This window comes from Zeugodacus cucurbitae, chromosome X (assembly GCF_028554725.1).
Source record: "Zeugodacus cucurbitae isolate PBARC_wt_2022May chromosome X, idZeuCucr1.2, whole genome shotgun sequence".
NCBI classification, from domain to species: Eukaryota; Metazoa; Arthropoda; class Insecta; order Diptera; family Tephritidae; genus Zeugodacus; species Zeugodacus cucurbitae.
This window is the reverse complement of record NC_071672.1, coordinates 4,118,701-4,135,000: the sequence shown is the minus strand read 5'-3', so window position 1 is coordinate 4,135,000 and position 16,300 is coordinate 4,118,701. Positions and strand designations below refer to the sequence as shown.

General features: G+C 36.6%; 1 pseudogene; it reads left to right on the top strand.

The window, feature by feature from the left end:
* Window positions 1-4,813: 4,813 nt before the first annotated feature.
* On the top strand, window positions 4,814-4,982 carry LOC128923245 (5.8S ribosomal RNA; annotated as a pseudogene).
* Window positions 4,983-16,300: the final 11,318 nt, after the last annotated feature.

The following is a 16,300-nucleotide window of genomic DNA, read 5'->3' as shown; positions in this document are numbered from 1 at the left end:
TAAGAAATAATTATGTATGTTTCTTTAAAATAGCAAAAAGCTAAAATATAAAATAAATATAAATATTTTTATACAACCTCAACTCATATGGGACTACCCCCTGAATTTAAGCATATTAATGAGGGGAGGAAAAGAAACTAACAAGGATTTTCTTAGTAGCGGCGAGCGAAAAGAAAATAGTTCAGCACTAAGTCACTTTGTCTATAAGGCAAATGTGAGATGCAGTGTATGGAATATCTTAATATCTAGTATGAGAAATTAACGATTTAAGTTCTTCTTAAATGAGGCCATTTACCCATAGAGGGTACCAGGCCCGTATAACGTTAATGATTACTAGAAAGATATTTCCAAAGAGTCGTGTTGCTTGATAGTGCAGCACTAAGTGGGAGGTAAACTCCTTCTAAAACTAAATATAACCATGAGACCGATAGTAAACAAGTACCGTGAGGGAAAGTTGAAAAGAACTCTGAATAGAGAGTTAAATAGTGAATGACAGTCAGAAACTTTCCTCACTTACGTGAACTTCTACATATGACTCCATCCTCCACACTATATGCATTGAAATAAAGTAAAATGTATAAAAAATGATATTATTTGAAAGTTTAACAAATACAAGAAGAAACATCGTCCTTACATTAATAATTATATTATACTAGCAGACCCGGCCACACGTTTTTGTGGCTAAGGTATAATATACATTAAATTAGTAAATCTTTCAATGCAGAGAAGAATGAAGAAGCATGATGACCAATCACACTACTTTTAATTGCAAGTAATTTAAAATAGTCTGTGGGATAATTTAATACGTCATCCTGGTTTGTAGCTGTGTCAACTCTCCTTTAACGACATTCTAAATTGTCGCACTAAGATCAAATAGATTCTTGTTTTCTTTACCACCAATATAGGTCATTCTATCAGCCATTTATGTTTATTATATTATGGTTTCATGTCAGGTAAAATACGATGAATAAGCTCCTCTTTCGAGGCCATGAAGTGACAGAAACCCGTTAAAAATGTTATTAATCCATCGAGGTGTCAACTGCGACGCTACCATTTTCAACTATTTCTACAATCGCAGTTTGATATTGTTGGAAAAACACTCGTATGTTATTTGTTAATTGGCGATTGTTTATGTGTCGCCACAAATTAGATGATTTTAGGAATGTGATTAGTTCGTCAGTAATAGTTGATGCAGAAATAGTCTGGCGAAAATCACCTGCCAACAGAATCATGGCTTGACCAAAAATATTTTCATTGTCGCGTAAATCTTTTAAATTCCTGTGCAGTACCTCCAGCGACTTGAATATCTGGAAAATCTTCCATATAGCTCTTTTTTTTGGCGATTTTGCAGACTGGTGTTTCGTTGATTTGCAATTTAGGAGTAATTTCAAGGCCGAAGTGCCAAGTTGCCCCTATTCCCATTATAACTGGACGTTGAAAATTAGTGAAATCGGTTCAGGAATTACCTCAACTGGCATGTACTATATATGTTGATTTTCGTTATTCTATTGGACTTTATTTCAAATTGTGGGTAATCAAATTACATCAATAAATTGCGAGAGTATAAATTTTTTGGTTGCCTTTCCCTACTTGTTACAAATTGTTTTGGGCTATCGACACAGCCTTATACAATTGAACAATGATAAAAATATTTTAACAAAGCAACAATGACAACTTTCAAAATATTATTATTTTTTGTTTTGTTTTTTTTTTTTTTTTTGGATAATTTTGTTGTCAATTCAAATAAAATCATATTCTTGTTATCTTCCTCACAATTTTTCGATATATACTTACTTTCTAATCCTTCCCTGGCCTTCCATAAATATTTCAAAACTAAAATTAGCCAGATCGTTGTGGCCCTTCTCGACTTCTTTCGTGACTAACGACACAAATTGTTTGTATGGGTGATTAGAAAATTGTGGATTTAAGACTTTTTCAAGCAATTTTCCTAATTTTTCCCTCCGTAAGAACCATGCCGGTACCTTTAAAAACATTCTAAACAAAGAATTTGCGAAATCGGTTCAGCGGTTCTCGAGTTATGCGCTTAGCAACACATTTTGCGATTCATTTTTATATTATAGATATGTATAGAGAACGAAAATTCTTTCTCACGATAAGATACAATATCTCAAAGTCCGAATAAGACCGCAATAAATAATACAATAATATGAAATTTAAATGAAATGAAGTAAATTTTTTAATCGATCATAGTAGAAGAAATTTCATAATTATTTATTGTCGCGATTTCGTTCTTCTTTGCATTTTGTATATGTCGTGTACTTAATTTTCAAATATTGAAAATATCATTATAAAAATTTATATAGTATAAAAAATGTTATATAAATGAATAAAAAATATTATTCTGGTTGATCCTGCCAGTAGTTATATGCTTGTCTCAAAGATTAAGCCATGCATGTCTAAGTACAAACAAATTAAAAGTGAAACCGCAAAAGGCTCATTATATCAGTTATGGTTCCATAGATCGTTAACAGTTACTTGGATAACTGTGGTAATTCTAGAGCTAATACATGCAAAATAAACACGGACCTTTTGGAACGTGTGCTTTTATTAGGCTAAAACCAAGCGATCGTAAGATCGTTATATTGGTTGAACTCTAGAAAACTTGCAGATCGTATGGTCTCGTACCGACGAGAGATCTTTCAAATGTCTGCCCTATCAACTTTTGATGGTAGTATCTAGGACTACCATGGTTGCAACGGGTAATGGGGTATCAGGGTTCAATTCCGGAGAGGGAGCCTGAGAAACGGCTACCACATCTAAGGAAGGCAGCTGGCGCGTAAATTACCCACTCCCAGTTCGGGGAGGTAGTGACGAAAAATAACAATACAGGACTCATATCCGAGGCCCTGTAATTGGAATGAGTACACTTTAAATCCTTTAACAAGGACCTATTGGAGGGCAAGTCTGGTGCCAGCAGCCGCGGTAATTCCAGCTATAATAGCGTATATTAAAGTTGTTGCGGTTAAAACGTTCGTAGTTGAATTTGTGCTTCATACGGGTAGTACAGCTATAATTGTGGTATGTACATTACCTTATGTATGCAAGCGTATTACCGGTGGAGTTCTTATATGTAATTAATACAATGTATTTTTTATATATTCCTCCTATTTAAACCTGCTTCAGTGCTCTTCATCGAGTGTTGTTGTGGGCCGGTACAATTACTTTGAACAAATTAGAGTGCTTAAAGCAGGCTCCAAATGCCTGAATATTTTGTGCATGGAATAATGAAATAAGACCTCTGTTCTACTTTCATTGGTTTTTAGATCAAGAGGTAATGATTAATAGAAGCAGTTTGGGGGCATTAGTATTACGACGCGAGAGGTGAAATTCTTGGACCGTCGTAAGACTAACTTAAGCGAAAGCATTTGCCAAAGATGCTTTCATTAATCAAGAACGAAAGTTAGATGTTCGAAGGCGATCAGATACCGCCCTAGTTCTAACCATAAACCATGCCAGCTAGCAATTGGGTGTAGCTACTACTATGGCTCTCTCCGGGCTCCGGGGGAAGTATGGTTGCAAAGCTGAAACTTAAAGGAATTGACGGAAGGGCACCACCAGGTGTGGAGCCTGCGGCTTAATTTGACTCAACACGGGAAAACTTACCAGGTCTGAACATAAGCGTGTAAGACAGATTGATAGCTCTTTCTCGAATCTATGGGTGGTGGTGCATGGTCGTTCTTAGTTCGTGGAGTGATTTGTCTGGTTAATTCCGATAACGAACGAGACTCAAATATATTAAATAGATGCTTTCAGGATTATGGTGTTGAAGCTTATATAGACTTCATTCATGAGTTCATCTTGAATGTGCAAGTGTTTGAATGTGTTTATATAAGTGGAGCCGTACCTGTTGGTTTGTCCCATTATAAGGACACTAGCTTCTTAAATGGACAAATTGCTAGCAGTAACGAGATTGAGCAATAAAAGGTCTGTGATGCCCTTAGATGTCCTGGGCTGCACGCGGGCTACAATGAAAGTATCAACGTGTATTTCCTAGACCGAGAGGTCCGGGTAAACCGCTGAACCACTTTCATGATTGGGATTGTGAACTGAAACTGTTCACATGAACTTGGAATTCCCAGTAAGTGTGAGTCATTAACTCGCATTGATTACGTCCCTGCCCTTTGTACACACCGCCCGTCGCTACTACCGATTGAATTATTTAGTGAGGTCTCCGGACGTGATCACTGTGACGCCTTTTGTTTCACGGTTGTTTCGCAAAAGTTGACCGAACTTGATTATTTAGAGAAAGTAAAAGTCGTAACAAGGTTTCCGTAGGTGAACCTGCGGAAGGATCATTATTGTGTTCCTATCCGTAAATATTATAAAAAAAAAACAAACAAACAAACAAACAAAAAAAGAATAAAAAAGAAAAATTATTTTCTTTTCTTGCTTTTCATTCATTTATTTGAATGTTTTTCTTTTTTTCTTTTTTTTACTCCTTGTATTGTAGTATAATGAAAATTATATCGCATACATTGTATTTGAACGCAACAAACCTTTAAACATATATAGTTGTACTTATTATTTATAAAAATAATATAAATGATAAGTTAATTTGTTCTCATTAACGTGTAATTCCTTAAAAATTTATAGAAATTAAATAAAATGTAATAAAAAAGGAATTACTGTTTTTGTTGGACTAAGACATGCGCAACTTGTAAATGTTTGGGATGAAAATTACAATTTATTGAAATATGTTTTAAAATAATTTATATAATATACGAAAACGCAATGTTATTCTTTCAATAAATTAAAAACTCTTGACATTAAATTAAAATAAACAAAAAATTATCACTCTAAGCGGTGGATCACTCGGCTCATGGGTCGATGAAGAACGCAGCTAACTGTGCGTCATCGTGTGAACTTCAGGACACATGAACATCGACATTTTAACGCATATTGCAATCCAATTAATTAATTAATTTTAAAGTGCTGCTTGGACTACATATGGTTGAGGGTTGTAAGACTATGCTAAATTAGTTGCTTATTCTTTTAGTCAATTAAAAGAATTTAAGCACATGGTATATTACTGGATTGTATTTTTCAATCCATAATATTAATAGCATAAAAAGAAAAATAGAAAATGTATTCTTGAACACCTCATATTTGAACGAAATTTTATAATAAATAAGAATCTTAGTATTCCCAAAAACAATAAAATTTCAATATTATTTCAAATAATATATACATTTAGAGGAACGTCTAGCATAAAATATTATTTTATTCTAGGATTGCCTTTAAATGTAAAAAAGCAAGAAAATAATATTGTTGTTATAATGAAAAGTAGTACATACGGGATGAAAAGATTGAATATTTATTATTAAGAAAATTATTGGTGTTAAAAAAAATAATTATGTATGTTTCTTTAAAATAGCAAAAAGCTAAAATATAAAATAAATATAAATATTTTTATACAACCTCAACTCATATGGGACTACCCCCTGAATTTAAGCATATTAATGAGGGGAGGAAAAGAAACTAACAAGGATTTTCTTAGTAGCGGCGAGCGAAAAGAAAATAGTTCAGCACTAAGTCACTTTGTCTATAAGGCAAATGTGAGATGCAGTGTATGGAATATCTTAATATCTAGTATGAGAAATTAACGATTTAAGTCCTTCTTAAATGAGGCCATTTACCCATAGAGGGTGCCAGGCCCGTATAACGTTAATGATTACTAGAAAGATATTTCCAAAGAGTCGTGTTGCTTGATAGTGCAGCACTAAGTGGGTGGTAAACTCCTTCTAAAACTAAATATAACCATGAGACCGATAGTAAACAAGTACCGTGAGGGAAAGTTGAAAAGAACTCTGAATAGAGAGTTAAATAGTACGTGAAACTGCTTAGAGGTTAAGCCCGATGAACCTGAATATCCATTATGAAAAATTCATCATTATAACTGTGATATTTATAATATTATAGTAATAGTGTGCATTTTTTTCATATAAGGACATTGTAATCTATTAACATAATAAAATATTTATCAAAAGATCATTGGTGTTAAGTTTATTCAAATTAATTTGCTTTTAGCTTATTAACATAGAATAAATACTGATGATTTGATAAAGTGTTGATAGATTTTACATATATAATGCTTAAATTCTTTTGAATTTTACAATAATATTATTATCATTGATTTTAATATTAATTGTATGCATTTATATGATTAACAATGCGAAAGATTCAGGATACCTTCGGGACCCGTCTTGAAACACGGACCAAGGAGTCTAACATATGTGCAAGTCATTGGGTTATATTAAACCTAATGGCGAAATTAACTTAACTTTTATATAATGGGATTAATTTTTAGTGAAATATTTTACTATTAATTCAATCCCGGGGCGTTCCATATAGTTATGTATAATGATAATTTATTGTTATTTATACCTCTAACTGGAGCGTACCTTGAGCATATATGCTGTGACCCGAAAGATGGTGAACTATACTTGATCAGGTTGAAGTCAGGGGAAACCCTGATGGAAGACCGAAACAGTTCTGACGTGCAAATCGATTGTCAGAATTGAGTATAGGGGCGAAAGACCAATCGAACCATCTAGTAGCTGGTTCCCTCCGAAGTTTCCCTCAGGATAGCTGGTGCATTTAAATATTATGTAAAATAATCTTATCTGGTAAAGCGAATGATTAGAGGCCTTAGGGTCGAAACGACCTTAACCTATTCTCAAACTTTAAATGGGTAAGAACCTCACCTTTCTTGATATGAAGGTTGAGGTTATGATATAATGTGCCCAGTGGGCCACTTTTGGTAAGCAGAACTGGCGCTGTGGGATGAACCAAACGTAATGTTACGGTGCCCAAATTAACAACTCATGCAGATACCATGAAAGGCGTTGGTTGCTTAAAACAGCAGGACGGTGGACATGGAAGTCGTAATCCGCTAAGGAGTGTGTAACAACTCACCTTCCGAAGCAACTAGCCCTTAAAATGGATGGCGCTTAAGTTGTATACCTATTCACCCTACTAGTCAGGATCCGCCTCCTATTAACTCTGAGTTTGTGGCAAAAAATTTGGTAGTAATACCTCAACGAAAATCAATTTTCGTTTCGAGATTCGCTTCGGATACCACAATCGAAGATATAAAGTTTTACATCTCGTCGAAATTGAAAATTAACGATATTGATATTGATGTCAGAAAATTTAACTTTAAATACGAAAGAAACATATCTTCTTTCAAGATTGGCGTTTCAGCTGTTAATTTTCAATTGCTACTTGATGAATCATTTTGGCCACCTGGTGCTTTCGTGCGCGAATTCGAGCAAAAGCAACAAAAACAAACTGTAATTGCTCATATTCCAAAAAATGCCGCGGATTCAAAAAACTAATTATAAAAAATTCATTACAAATTCACTATCAAAATGTAAGGGGTTTAAATACAAAATTAAAAGAATTGTATTTGAACAGCACTAATTGTAATTTTAAAGTCATCGCTTTTACTGAAACTTGGCTTAAACCTCATATCTTTGATAACGAAATATTAAATAGTGAATTTCAAATCTTTAGATGCGATCGACTGAACAGAGTCGGGGGGGGGTGTACTATTTGCTGTGCATTCTTCAATTCCATCTGAAGAAGTAGAAGTTCCTCATGTGGACTTTATTGAATTTAAGTGCATACGAATTTGTATTAATAGATGTTCTATTTATCTAACTTTATCTTATATTCCGCCTCATTCGGACTTATCTGTATATACGCAGCATGCTTCTTTAATAAATAATGTTTTTTCAATTGCTAAGAATACTGATTACATAATTGTTCTAGGCGATTTCAACTTACCGTGTGTATCTTGGAAATCTGTTGACGATTGCATTACCCCTTTTTGCACTCGTTTAAGCTTTAATGAGTTTTTGGAAGAAATGTCTGGGATGGGTCTTAACCAAATTAACTTAATTCCGAACAAGTTTGGTAAATTCTTAGATTTGGTCTATGTTGATAATACTTCAACAGTTTCTGTGGTCCGATCTGATCCTTTAGTTTTGCCAGAGGACTCTTATCACCCTGCCTTGGAAATTAATATCGAAATCATAGACGAATTACTTGTATGCAACAAACAGGACCTTTGTTCTCGGTTCAACTTTGCGAAAGCTAACTTCAAAAAGATTAATTGTGAACTTTCTAAATTGACTTGGCCTGATTATAGTGGTAATATTGAATTAAATGTATCACATTTTAATGAAACAATTTATAATATTTTTGAAAGATTTGTTCCGAAATGTTTTATTATCAAAAGAAAAAGTTCAAATTTGTGGTATTCGAATGAGCTATGTAAATTAAAAAATAAAAAAGCTCGTGCTTTTAAACTTTATAAAAGAACTGGAGCTCTTGTTGACTATTTAAAATATTCTAAATTGCGTCGTCAGTTTGAGGAACTTAACAAAAAATGTTATAAAATCTACATAATCAAAGTAAAAAATAATATTATTCGTAATCCGAAATTGTTTTATGATTTCGTTAACTCCAAACGTAGGATTTCAAATTTTCCGTCCGCGATGAAATATAAATCAACATTGTCATGTGACAATTATATTATTTCTAATATGTTTGCAGAATTCTTCAAATCCAATTATTGTTCAAACTACCCTATGAATGTGCCATATCATCAAGTGTTATGTCCGAGTACTGTAATTAATACACCAATTATTTCTGAAACAGATGTCTTAAATTATTTAGTTACGTTAAAAGATTCGTTTAAATATGGCCCTGATATGATTCCCTCAAGCTTTCTTAAAAATTGCGCAAAATATATCTATCTGCCCTTAACTAAGCTTTTTAACCTATCTCTTAAACAAGGTATTTTTCCGTCAATGTGGAAAAACTCTTTTATATTACCTTTGCATAAAAGTGGAGTTAGATCATCTGTTGAGAACTATAGGGGGATAGCTAAAATGTCAGCTATACCCAAACTTTTTGAAGCTATTGTCACTGACCAAATAACTTTCTTAATCTCTCCTTTAATTTCATTCTCTCAGCATGGATTTTGTAAAGGGAAATCTACAGTAACTAACTTGCTTGAATTTGTAAACCATGTGTCAATGGGTTTTAGGGATAATAAGAATACTGATGTTATATATACAGACTTTAGTAAAGCATTCGATAGAGTAAACCACTCAATTCTTTTGCAAAAACTGAATCTTCTTGGTTTTCAACCTAGACTTCTTGAATGGGTATCCTCATATCTTACAAACAGAAAACAACAAGTTTTATTTAATAATACTTTATCCGATTCAATTAGTGTCACTTCAGGGGTTCCACAGGGTAGTCATCTCGGCCCGATTCTGTTCTTGTTGTTCATCAATGATATACCTTCAGTAATTAAGTTTTCAGAAATTTTATTATATGCGGATGATGTAAAACTTTTTAAATCATATACTTCTCATAACGAAAGGACTGAGTTGCAATCGGATTTAAATAATTTAGTTACTTGGTGTCACAAAAATGATATGCCACTGAATCTTAAAAAATGTAAAACGATGTGCTTTTCCCGTAGAACTGTTGATCTTTCTCCCTATGTAATAAATAACTTCAGTTTAGAGCAAGTTTTTAGCTTTGTTGATTTAGGAGTTAATATGGACCCTAAACTAAATTTTAATTCTCATGTAAATTCAATTGTCTTAAAAGCTAAAGGTGCTCTTAGCTTTGTTAAACGTTGGTCTAAAGAATTTAGTGATCCGTATATTACTAAAATTCTTTTTACAACATTGGTAAGGCCTATATTGGAGTATGGTTCTGTGGTATGGAATCCTAGCTATCAATCCCATTCTGATAAGCTTGAGTCCGTTCAAAAACAATTTTTACTTTTTGCTTTAGGCCACTTACATTGGGATTCAAGATTGAATCTTCCCCCGTATACTAGTCGTTTAAAACTTATAAGTCTTCCCACACTCACTAGTCGCAGAGAAATGCTAGGTATAATTTTTCTAGTAAAACTTCTGAATGGTTTAGTTTGTAGTTCATTCCTTTTGTCTGATATTAAGTTTAATGTCCCATTGCGTTCATCCAGGCAGTTTAGACCATTATTTCTAAAATCTTCTAGAACAAATTTTGAGTTAAATGAACCATTCTGCCGAATATGTCATGATTTTAATTCGCATTCCAGCACATTTGATCCATCTGACTCAATATTTAGCATCAAAAAAACTATTTTGTCTTCTCTTAATAAATAATATTCAGAAATTTTTAACTTTTTGTTTTTATATATTTTTAAATCTCAGCTGTTGAAATGTTTCTTTCTGTAGCTGAGCAGTATGAGAACCGGACGCTTAAAAATCTCTTGCCTTTCTAGACTCGGCAAATTCCGCTCGTATGCGGACTGCGCCCCACGCGTCGGTTGGGCGGGAGGAGGGTAATCGTTTGGGTTAATAATAATTACCGCTAAAGTACATGATTTATAATACAATTTCGGTTGGATTATAAATTTTGAAACTTTAGTGAGTAGGAGGGTACAATGGTGTGCTTAGAAGTGTTTGGCGTAAGCCTACATGGAGCCGCCATTTTTACAGATCTTGGTGGTAGTAGCAAATAATCGAATGAGACCTTGGAGGACTGAAGTGGAGAAGGGTTTCGTGTGAACAGTGGTTGATCACGAGTTAGTCGGTCCTAAGTTCAAGGCGAAAGCCGAAAATTTTCAAGTTTTAATGAATTGTTGAGAATATATTATTATGTTTTCTTCATAGTAATTAAACACTTGAATAATTTTGAACGAAAGGGAATACGGTTCCAATTCCGTAACCTGTTGAGTATCCGTTTGTTATTAAAAATGGGCCTTGTGCTCATCCTGGCAACAGGAACGACCATAAAGAAGCCGTCGAGAGGTATCGGAAGAGTTTTCTTTTCTGTTTTATAGTCGTACTACCATGGAAGTCTCTCGAAGAGAGATATGGTAGATGGACTAGAAGAGCATGACATTTACTGTTGTGTCGATATTTTCTCCTCGGACCTTGAAAATTTATGGTGGGGTTACGCAAACTTCTCAACAGGCCGTACCAATATCCGGAGCTGGTCTCCAAGGTGAAGAGTCTCTAGTCGATAGAATAATGTAGGTAAGGGAAGTCGGCAAATTAGATCCGTAACTTCGGGATAAGGATTGGCTCTGAACATTGAGATAGTTGGGCTTGATTTGGAAGCAATACCATGGTTTATGTACTCGTTCTGGGTAAATAGAGAATTTCGGTTCTTGTTCCCCGGATAGTAGTTACGTAGCCAATTGTGGAACTTTCTTGCTAAAATTTTATAAGAATTATATCGCAAGATATATATTCTTATTTAATTATAACGATTATCAATTAACAATCAATTCAGAACTGGCACGGACTTGGGGAATCCGACTGTCTAATTAAAGCAAAGCATTGTGATGGCCCTCACGGGTGTTGACACAATGGGCCTCATGCATAAAACGTGAGCTTGAGCTCGGACTCGATTTTTTGAGTAAAAGGTGCTTGTCGTATGCATAATAAAATTTGATGTGCTTGCTTTTACTCGCTGATTCCGTTTGATCTCATCGTGCTCAGTATGAACGAAGTTAGATGAGCTAGTGCTCATTTTCATATGCATAAAAACAAGCTTTTGCTTTCTTTTGTGAGCTCTTGCTCAAATTTTGTTGAGGCTGCATTATAGTTGACTCGCGTACACTAAAAAGGAATCATGGCTGAATATTTTGTGCCACAAAGAAATATAAAATGTTATCAACAGCGTAAAACAAATTTAACAAGTGAGGATAAAAAATTATATAGGTTTGTATTCTTAATTATTAATTTTTTTTTATTATATAATTAATAATAAAATGATAAATACATAGGTTTGATGACACTAGCATCTGTTGGTTGGCTTATTATTTTTTTTGAGAAGTCAGAAGAAACACTTAGTGATGCCCTCAGTAACATTGATAACATTTGACTATATTTAATATTTTGTGCAGTTCCTGGATTCCAAAATGGTATAACCTCAAAATTGCATAGTAATGTTCAAATCCGGATATCTGTCTGTCTGTCCGTCCGTCCGTCCGTCTATCCGTCCGCGCAAACTGTAACTTGAGTAAAAATAGTCACATATCTTCCTGAAATTAGTAGACGTGTTTTTTGGCACTATATGAAGATTGATTTCGTCCACAAAATGGCGGAACCCGAAAAGGCATAAAGTGCCATAACTAAGCCATAAAATAAGCTATGAAAGTAAAATTAGGTACAAAGAATCGCGCTGTAAAGGGGCATATTTGGATGTAATTTTTGTACATATCTCGTAAACTACATACAAAAGCTATATCAACCAAACTCTCTAAAACCATATCTTTTAATCGGATCATAACCACGCCCACCTCCCATGCAAAGGTTATGTTGAAAACTACTAAAAATGCTTTAATAGGAAAGGAAAAGTAAGGAAAAACCCCAGAAACCTGAAATTTCGTTATAAAGATGGTACATAAAAGCTGCACTCAAATTGGAATACAAAAGTTCAAATTGGCTCCTCCCACAAACCCATACGACAGAAACTAATCCACCAATTTCAATGAAATTCGGTTCATAATATATTCCAGCCATCCCAATAATATGTTGTGAAAATAGGTTCATAATATATTCCAGCCATCCCAATAATATGTTGTGAAAATAGGCCAAATCGGTTCATAACAACGCCTACTTCCTATAACCAGAACTGTGAAGTCAATCTGAATCGTCGGGTCATAACTTCAGCTAGCTTCCATGTACCTAATATTAAGGTTTCCAACTTTCAATGTACTTTATACCATATATATGACGAATATGTGAGTCAAATTGTATGTTATAGTAATAAAATTAAATGATTAATCGGAATTTAGAGAGTATAAAATGTTCGGTTACACCCGAACTTAATGCTTTCCCCGTTAATTGAATGCCCAATTTTTGCTCAATTTCTTTTACACATGTTTCTAGTGTATGTTTATTTTATTTTTAATGCTTGGTAATTGACCTTTTTCTAGCAAATATTTATTTTGTTTTAGTTTTTCTACTAAAAATTTAAAAATGTCGTAAGTTTCTATTTTATTATTATTATTTGATCCTACTTCTACTTCACTTTCACTTGACGACACGTTTGCACTTCTATCACATTAGATGTTTGATCTCCCTTTGCTCAAGTAATTGCAATTGGTTTGAACTCATTTTTATGCATACGAAATTGAGCAAAAGCTGTTGCTGTTTGATCGAACTCGACTTACGCGCAATTGCTCACATGCCTCAACTCAGCGCTTTTACTCGTTTTTATGCATGAGACCCATTGTGATTTCTGCCCAGTGCTCTGAATGTCAAAGTGAAGAAATTCAAGTAAGCGCGGGTAAACGGCGGGAGTAACTATGACTCTCTAAAGGTAGTCAAATGCCTCGTCATCTAATTAGTGACGCGCATGAATGGATTAACGAGATTCCTACTGTCCCTATCTACTTGGAGTTGCATTGCAACCGGGTGCCGTACCCAAAGTAAGGCAGAGGTTTTAGATAGGCCTCGAACCTCACCAAGGTGGTTAGTGTGTCCATTCCACACGCCAATTGGTACTGAATAATGCATTGCATTTCTCGGGGCGCTGATCATCGCATTGATTTGATCCGCTGTGCTTTTGAGCACCGTGAGGTAAGGCCGTCGTCGGCAGGTACTCACGTTAATATTGGCTTTAGATGTCCCTATCTACTTGGGGTTCTGTTAGGAGCGTTCTTTCCCAGGGCTGAGGTTCAGGCACCCCATGCACATGAGGTACCTGTTCCTCCATTAGATGATGGGGAGCTGGGATATGCCTTTGGCCTGGTCAGGTCTAAACGGTCTCCAGGTTTTGATGGTCTGAACGGAGAGATGTGCAAATGCTTGTGGAAGTTCATTCCGGAATACTTGGAGGTCATTTATGATAAGTGCATTTGTGAGGGATATTTTCCATGTGAGTGGAAAAGTGCCAGGGTTGTTCCTCTCCTGAAGTCTCCTGATAAGATCAGGAGTGAACCTCGTTCTTATCGGGGCATCAGTCTCCTTCCAGTGCTTGGAAAAGTGCTGGAAAGAGTTATGGTGGTACGGCTTCAGGAACTAACGCGGGATTTGAGGTCGAATAGGCAGTATGGGTTCAGGAAAGGACGCAGTGTAGAAGATGCCTGGATGTATGTTCAGAATGCTGTGAGGGAGAATACCAACAAATATGTCCTTGGCATATTTGTTGACTTCAAGGGGGCGTTTGATTACCTAATCTGGGATCGAGTGATTCAACGGCTAGAGGAACTTAACTGTTCGGAAATTAGTCTCTGGCGGAGCTTCTTATCGGACAGGAAAGCCTCTATCGTTGGTATGAATGGGAGTGTGGAGATTGGAGTGGTTCGTGGCTGCCCGCAGGGATCCATCTGTGGTCCATATATTTGGAACCTCATGATGGACTCATTGCTTGGACAGCTCGAACCACTCTGCAGGTGTTGTGCGTATGCGGATGACCTACTTCTGTTCTGTGAAGGCTGTTCGAGGTCTGAGATTGAAAGGGTAGGAGGGCAATTGTTGGAGATTGCTCATAATTGGGGTGTGGGTGTGGGGGTTGACATATCGATGGATAAAACGGTGACAATGCTCTTAAAGGGTAGACTGTCACCGGGGCGTCCACCGGTTGTCCGTGTGAATGGGGTCAGCATCAGGTATGTGACGCAAGTCAAATATCTGGGGTTGACCATGAGTGAAAGAATGTGTTTTACTCCACACTTAGTGAATGTGAAGCGGCGGCTGCAGGCGATTTTTGGTAGTGTCAGGCGCGTTTTACGGAGTGATTGGGGTCTCGGGCGACGTGCTGTTCGCTCCATATATCGAGGTTTGTTTGTGGCCTGTGCCACTTATGGATCTCCTATATGGTGGAAGGTGGCTACGATGGTTTCGGGTCGTCGAAAACTTCTTTCTATACAGCGTTGCATGATGTTTGCCTGTTTGCTTGTATGTCGCACCGTTTCTACGGATGCGTTGCAGGTTTTATTGGGTGTGCCCCCTCTTGACCTGATTGTTTTACAGCGTGCTGTTTCTTTCAGGTTGAGGAGGGGTTTGAGTGTGTTATTGCTGCGGAATGAATGGATTTCTGACGATGATGTATAGAGGTTGGGATATCTAGGAAGCAAGAGGCTTCTAGATGACAGGGTTAGGAGTAGGTGGCAAGACCGTTGGGATAATAGTCCTAACGGTCGTGTGACTTATGAGTACATTCGGGATGTTGGGTTTGTTGGGGAAAACCCAGATTTCAGATTCTGTCTGAGTCTGGGTTTCCTACTTACGGGGCATGGGCCTTTGAATGCTTTTTTGCATCAGAGGCACCTCTCTGATGGAATGGAATGTATGTGTGGGGCGCGTGTTGAGGATTGGGTGCATGTTATTGCTGAATGCCCGATGTACTCGGAGATTAGGGACCTTGGGGGTATGGGGATTAGTTGGACTGATGGACGGTTAGATGTTAGTGGTGTGATCTCCACTAGTTGGGATGCCGAACGATTAGAATTATTTGGTGTGTTTGCGCGTGAGGTGTTTAAGCGGCGAAGACAATTAGCTGGAAACTAAGTATAGTTTCTTTGTGTGAATGGTGTGTGTATTGTGTGTGTATTGGATGAGAAAATGGGCTCCAACCCCTGGTCACCAGTTCAGAGCAGTATGGAAGCTCAACTGGTAGTAGTTTCAACTACGAGGTCTGACCGGAGACTTAATTCTGGTACCACGGGGAGTAGGAGCCCTTGGAGTTCGCTCCAACCTACTCGTGCGGACTGGCCCCTCGGGGAGTATCGTGGTGGTTGTGGTTTAATACCCGAATGCGGGGAGAGTGATATTTGTCACTCAATGTGGAGTTGCATTGCAACCGGGTGCCGGACCCAAAGTACGGCAGAGGTTTTAGATAGGCCTCGAACCTCACCAAGGTGGTTAGTGTGTCCATTCCACACGCCAATTGGTACTGAATAATGCATTGCATTTTTCGGGGCGCTGATCATCGCATTGATTTGATCCGCTGTGCTTTTGAGCACCGTGAGGTAAGGCCGTCGTCGGCAGGTACTCACGTTAATATTGGCTTTAGATGTCCCTATCTACTGGTTTTTTGTAGAAACTCGAAGTGAACGGACGTGTTTGCGCATCATTGCGAGTTTTTAAAGCGATTTTAAAAGTGTTTAGCAGTTTTTCGGAATTTTTTTTCGGGAGTGACTTAGCCAGTAAAACATTGTTGTAGAGCAGGTACGCGGCCGCTTGTGTTTTTAAGGGATTACACACATTGTGGGTATTCGCAGAAGTGCGCGCGGTTGACAGTATCGTCT